Genomic DNA, 5,935 nt, shown 5'->3' with positions numbered 1-5,935 from the left:
GATTTATAGTTACGACCCCAAAACAAAGCAGCAATCGAGCGTACAGGTCTTTCGAGACGAGCCGAAATCAACCAAAGTGGCGCGCGTGCAAAGTGCCTCTAAGCGGATGATTGCTTCTTTTTTTTTAATAAAACTGAACACGTGGCTATTGTTGCTTTGGAGAATCGTTGTACCGTGAATAGTGATTGGTACATGACCATTTGTTTGCCGGAAGTTATTGACAAACTCCGTAAAATAACCGTAAACGCCGTATCATATTGCACCACGATAATGTCAGTTCTCACACGGCCAGACAAATGAATTTTTGAAGGTGAACAACGTTGACCTTATGAGCCATCCCGAGTACAGTCCCGACCTGGCACCTTGTGACTTTTATTTATTTCCAAAAATTAAGAACCAGTTACGCGGTCAACGATTTTCATCACCAGAAGAGGGTGTCGAAAAGTATGAAAAATGTTTCAGATATTGTCACGGAGGAGTGGCATAAATGTTTTCAGAATCGGTTCATTCGTATGAAAAAGTGCATTAACGCTAACGGAGAATATTTTGAGAAAGAATAAATTCATTTCTGACCGTTTATAGTATTTTTTTCTTATTAATTCCGGTTATTCATTCCACTTATAGTGCGCCCCACGTATAAAGAAGTTTTGTTCAGATTTAACGCAGAGATTTTGAAGTGAATATTTAGCGCTTTTACCTCTTGACTCGTGAAAACGATTGCAGGCAGATTTGATTGCCCAATCCTATGGTATTGGATTGGGCAAATCAAATCGGTTCTTTTGTATATAAAATAAGGTTAGGTTAATTTGTGCTGTATGTACTAACAATAGTCTAAGTTTTAATTGTTTACTAACACTTTGTCTATGGGCATTTCATTGCCTGAAATAGAAGATTTCATTTCATTTCATTTAGTGTGTGCCGTTAACACACGTTGCACTGCAGGACGTATGTAAATGCAAGTAGGACGATGCAAGGAGATAGAGAGATGCAAATTGCAATGCAAATGATTGGAGTACTATTAAATAATATAAATGAAACGACCCTGTCCGAACGAGACAATACTCATTTATTGCAAAATATTCATCGATCAGCGTGGTGCTGCAGTAAGCGTAAATCTAATACATATGATATCGTGCGGGTTTACTTGTGCATATTAAAATAACAAATTTCAATCATAAAAAGTATACGGTTTCACCCGTACATAGTGGAGAAATGAACATCGGGGAAACATGTTACGGTTAAGATAGGCGATGTCGTTCTTGTTGAAGTTAACGATGAGAAGCGTGTAGAGTGGCCTCTCGGGTTGGTGATAGAAGTGTTGGACGGCGTTGACGGTCACAACAGAGTTGGTCGAGTAAAGACCGGAACTGGTGAACGCCTTCAAGCTTTGCGATCTTGGTACAGCCTCGCGCTGCCCTGTGCAGATGTATCCGCGTTGATAAAAGAGGACAATGCATGTCCATCAGAAGACTTACCGTTAAACTCAAACATTCCCGTACCAGTGATCACACGTTCAGGTCATCGAGTGAAAGTGCCAGAAAAATTTGATGTTTAATATTATTGTTTACTTTGAAATATGTTTTTAAGTTATGATTATGGCGATTGGTTTTTAGCGCTATGGTGTGGAGGATGTTACAGTTTCTTTGGTGTAATATAGATTTATAAATGTTATTTTAAATTTTTGAATATTTCGTCTTTTGTGTGGCAATAAAATTTTTCATGGACTTGCAAGGAAGACAAATGCGTAATTATTTTTCTTCCTAACATTCAAGATCCTTTTACAATTACTTTCAAACAACGAATTTGAATTTAGAAAAGGTAAAAGTACTATTGACGGTCTTAGCATTTTGGTTACTGATATTCACCTCGCCTTTACTAATAACAACAGTACAGTGCAGTGTACGATAGCGTATTATGTATTATATCTATATTACAAAAGAAATTATACGATCTGAATGTACCTAAATTACTTTCAAATTGTAACCAATATATTGTCGAAAAGGCGCATCAATTTATGGCTTGACGACGGTCATGTTATGTCTGGGCTAGTAAGGAGGGTACTTTCTCAGGGATCTGTACTTAGTCCAATTTTTTACAATATTTATACCTACGACGTAGAGGTTGCTCTCCGGGACAAAGTTGGATTGCTAGAGGTTTTAATATTTTGGGTTCTCCAGTAAAAATGGGTGTTCCGCAGGACTCAATACTTGGACCTTTTTTATTTCTGATTTATATTAATGATCTGCCATTCTTTGTTAAGGACCATTGCGAAACAGTGTTGTTTGCTGATGATACATCCTTGGTTTTTAAAACAGACAGACATGACACTAACTATGACCATATTAATGACACCCTCTCTAAGGTAGTTTATTGGTTTAATGCTAACAATTTATTGCTTAATGCCAAGAAGACAAAATGTGTTAAATTTGAATTACCTAACGTAAAATCGACTAGTACAAGCATAGAAATAAACGGAGAAAAGTTAGACCTTGTTAATAAAGCAGTCTTCTTGGGAGTGACCTTAGATAGTAAACTTCAATGGTTTCCACATATATCGTCTCTGGCCAGCAGATTAAGCTCCGCTGCATACGCAGTCCGCGGAATACGTGAGCTTACCGATGTTATTACTGCTAGACTAGTTTACTTTAGTTACTTCCATAGTATAATGGCCTACGGGATTCTCATGTGGGGTAAAGCGGCAGATATTCAACCCATATTTGTATTGCAAAAACGAGCGATTCGTTCTGTTTACCGTCTAGGTTCTCGGGTATCTCTCAGAGAAAAGTTTAAGGAGACTGGTATCATGACTGTGGCATCACAGTACATTTACTCAAATATTTTATATGCCCGTAAACATATACATAATTTCAATAAGAAAGAAGATATCCATAATATTAACCTTAGAGCTAAGTCCAAACTCATGGTGCCACGATTTCGTTTTAACCATGGTAACCAACTCTTTTACGGGGAACTGTATACGTTTTTACAATAAGATTCCGGAGCATATATTAAGTTTATCAATTCCTAAGTTTAAAAACTACATTAAAAATATTTTGATCGAAAAATCATATTACAAAGTTGAAGACTACGTGTTAGATAAAGATGTATGGAAAGACGACATGGCTCCAGAATCCACACAAATTTGATTCAAAATGTATTCATTGTATCAATGTATTCATTTAAGTTTATTTGAAAAGAGCAATCCCTAGAGTTTCTTGCTCGTTCTTCTCAGGGAGGTCAGCGTAGTGAACGAGCAGTAGCTTAACTGTGACGTTTTCAAGTGTAAATTTATTTTACCTATGGAATAAATAATCTTTGACTTTGACTTTGTCCTCATCTCTTAATTTTTTTAAACTTTGATTGTGGACTAAAACTAATGGACTTTGTCTGTCTGCTTCAAAAAGTGTAATAGTCTTATTCTCTAGGATGCGCTACCCACCGGATCTTGAAATTGTATATGATTCCATTTCTATTCCAGTTAGACTTCAAAATAACTATCTAGGTATTGTACTAGACTCTAAACTCACTGGTATTCCTCACTGTGAATACATTACGGCTAAACATGAACGTAATCTAAATATTCTAAAATGTCTTGCCGGTGTCTGGTGGGGTGCGCATCCTTTCTCTCTTAAACTTATTTATTTATTTATTTATTCATTTTGTACAACTTACACTTATAGTACTTATAAGTAAACATGTAAGTCATAGTCACAAAAAAAGGTTGAGTCGATCACCGGCCAAAGATAGGATGCGGAATTTGGACTACAGAGCTTTGGACGGTACCAAACCGACCGCCTCCAAATAGTAACCAACGCATGTTACAAATTTTTATTCAGTGTTGCTAAACACGTCAATATCATTTGTTTTGCTTAAGGATTCAATTACGGCCAATGCTTCGAAGAATGGTGTCCTTCTTAGTGTCACTGTGCGGGTTAAGTGAAAGTTGAATAGAGGGTATTTGCGCTAACGAAGGACGCAACGTGAGATTGGCGGGATAAAAAAAGGAATTTGAGCCAATAGAGGAGGGTTAATTATCATCCTCTTATTAGGTTAAAAATATATTTTAGAAGCGCCAGTTTTGGCCTGATCTCAAGCGATCTGTACGATACCATGCCCAAAATAAAGAGTGTAGGGTACATATAAGGATAGTACCCATAAAGTTTACTATACTTACAAATATCTCAAAAATGATTTCTGGATTTGTTCCAACATTGCTATAAAGAGTTTATTGTGGGGATTCCACACTGCGCACGTAGCTTCCAATTTAATTTGAAAAAATTTATATAAATTACAAATTGCCTGTCTGTGGTCAAAAAACTTAGATTGCCGCTTGATGAAGCCAAGAATTTACCAAGCTCTATTACATATATCAATAACATGATCGTTAAATTTGAGTTCAGAATCGAATCTTACTCCCAAATCACGAACAGACTTCACACAGTTCAAGGTCGTGCCACCGAGGCTGTACTCATTGAGGATTGGATCTCTCCGGGAATAAGACATCAATGAACACTTTTCAACATTCATCTCCAACCTGTTGTCCCGGCTCCAAACGAAAATATTGTTAATATCAGCTTGGAGTAGATCAAAATCCGCGGTGCACTTCACCGGCAAAGCGAGTTTGACATCGTCAGCAAACATAAGGCAGACAGAAGATTTTACAGATGTAGGAAGGTCATTCACAAGCAGTAAAAAAATGAGAGGGCCGAGACTACTACCTTGCCCTATACCAGCAGCAACTGTATAAGGGGAAAATTTAAAGTTTTCGTATTAAACGTACTGCTTTTTATCTTGAAAATACGCACAGAAGACTTTCATTAACTGAGTAGTAAATCCCGCAACACCCATTTTTATAAATAATTGGTCAGTGTTGATCCGATCAAAAGCTTTACGGAAGTCGGAATAGGCAACATCAACTTGAGTATTCTGATCTATTTTTGACCCAATTAAGGCAATTACATTCAGAAGATTGGACGTAGTTGAGCGTTGCGGCAAAAAAACCGTGTTATCCGTCATAAAACTGGATAGTTTATGTCGAATAGAGCACCGTTTCGAATATTTTTACAAATGGTGCTAGGCATTTGATAGCTTTGCGCACGTCAATCTCATTAATTTCATCAACACTAATATGTCCCCACACGCAAAATAGGCGCTTTGTCATCGAGTTACGGATACCAGCCCGTTGCACCAAGTACCAAGTATGTCTCTGGAAAGTGGCAAGATGTGGAAAAGTAGCAGCACCATCACAAGCTTTTTCGACACAGAGCTGTGGTAGAGAAGGGAGGAAGACACTTTGAAAAAATTGAGCAAATGTAGCTGGCTGACATGACATTTTGTGCTTCTTCGCAAACGCCCAGAATAACGAAGGATTTTGCTTGATATCCCCTGAACCATTTTGTAATAATTAATCAAATCGCATTTTGATCTTCTCAGAACCATTTTCCTATAATAGTAGAAAAAACCATAATAGAGTTGATAGTTTGTTTCTTTGTACATTTTGTGATATTTGTTTTTGAGTTTGTTTAAATATATAGTCTTAGCAAAAAACCATACCGAATAGTTAGTAGGCTTACTAGGGATCTTAAATGGAACAACTTCCTCCACTATATTGCAAATAGCTGAGTACAAGTAGGCCACAGCTTCATCTAAATGACTTATTAGCTAAAGGGGGATCCAATCTATTTCAGACATTCTCATGTAAAGTAGGTGAAGGTCATTTTTATAATAAGGGGTGTATTGGACTACGCCACTTTTCTTTTGGAAACAAGTAGTATTACGGCATTTTAAAAGTTAGACAATATTCACATACACTCAACACAAACTTAACATTGCTCCGCACTAGGGAAACCCTGTGTCGCGGGTGCCATGGACACACACATGGATAACCACAAATTACACCCAAACTCACTAGAGAAATAAATGTAGGCCACACAAA

General features: G+C 37.2%; 1 pseudogene; it reads right to left on the bottom strand.

The window, feature by feature from the left end:
- Nucleotides 1–1,491, bottom strand: part of LOC113238933 — a 79,288-nt pseudogene extending 77,797 nt beyond the window's left edge.
- Between the last annotated feature and the right edge of the window lie 4,444 nt (nt 1,492–5,935).

This window comes from Hyposmocoma kahamanoa, unplaced genomic scaffold (assembly GCF_003589595.1).
Source record: "Hyposmocoma kahamanoa isolate Upper Pololo Valley unplaced genomic scaffold, ASM358959v1 98930, whole genome shotgun sequence".
Classification (NCBI taxonomy): domain Eukaryota; kingdom Metazoa; phylum Arthropoda; class Insecta; order Lepidoptera; family Cosmopterigidae; genus Hyposmocoma; species Hyposmocoma kahamanoa.
Note: the sequence above shows the minus strand (reverse complement) of the source record. Positions and strands in the feature narration are given on the sequence as shown.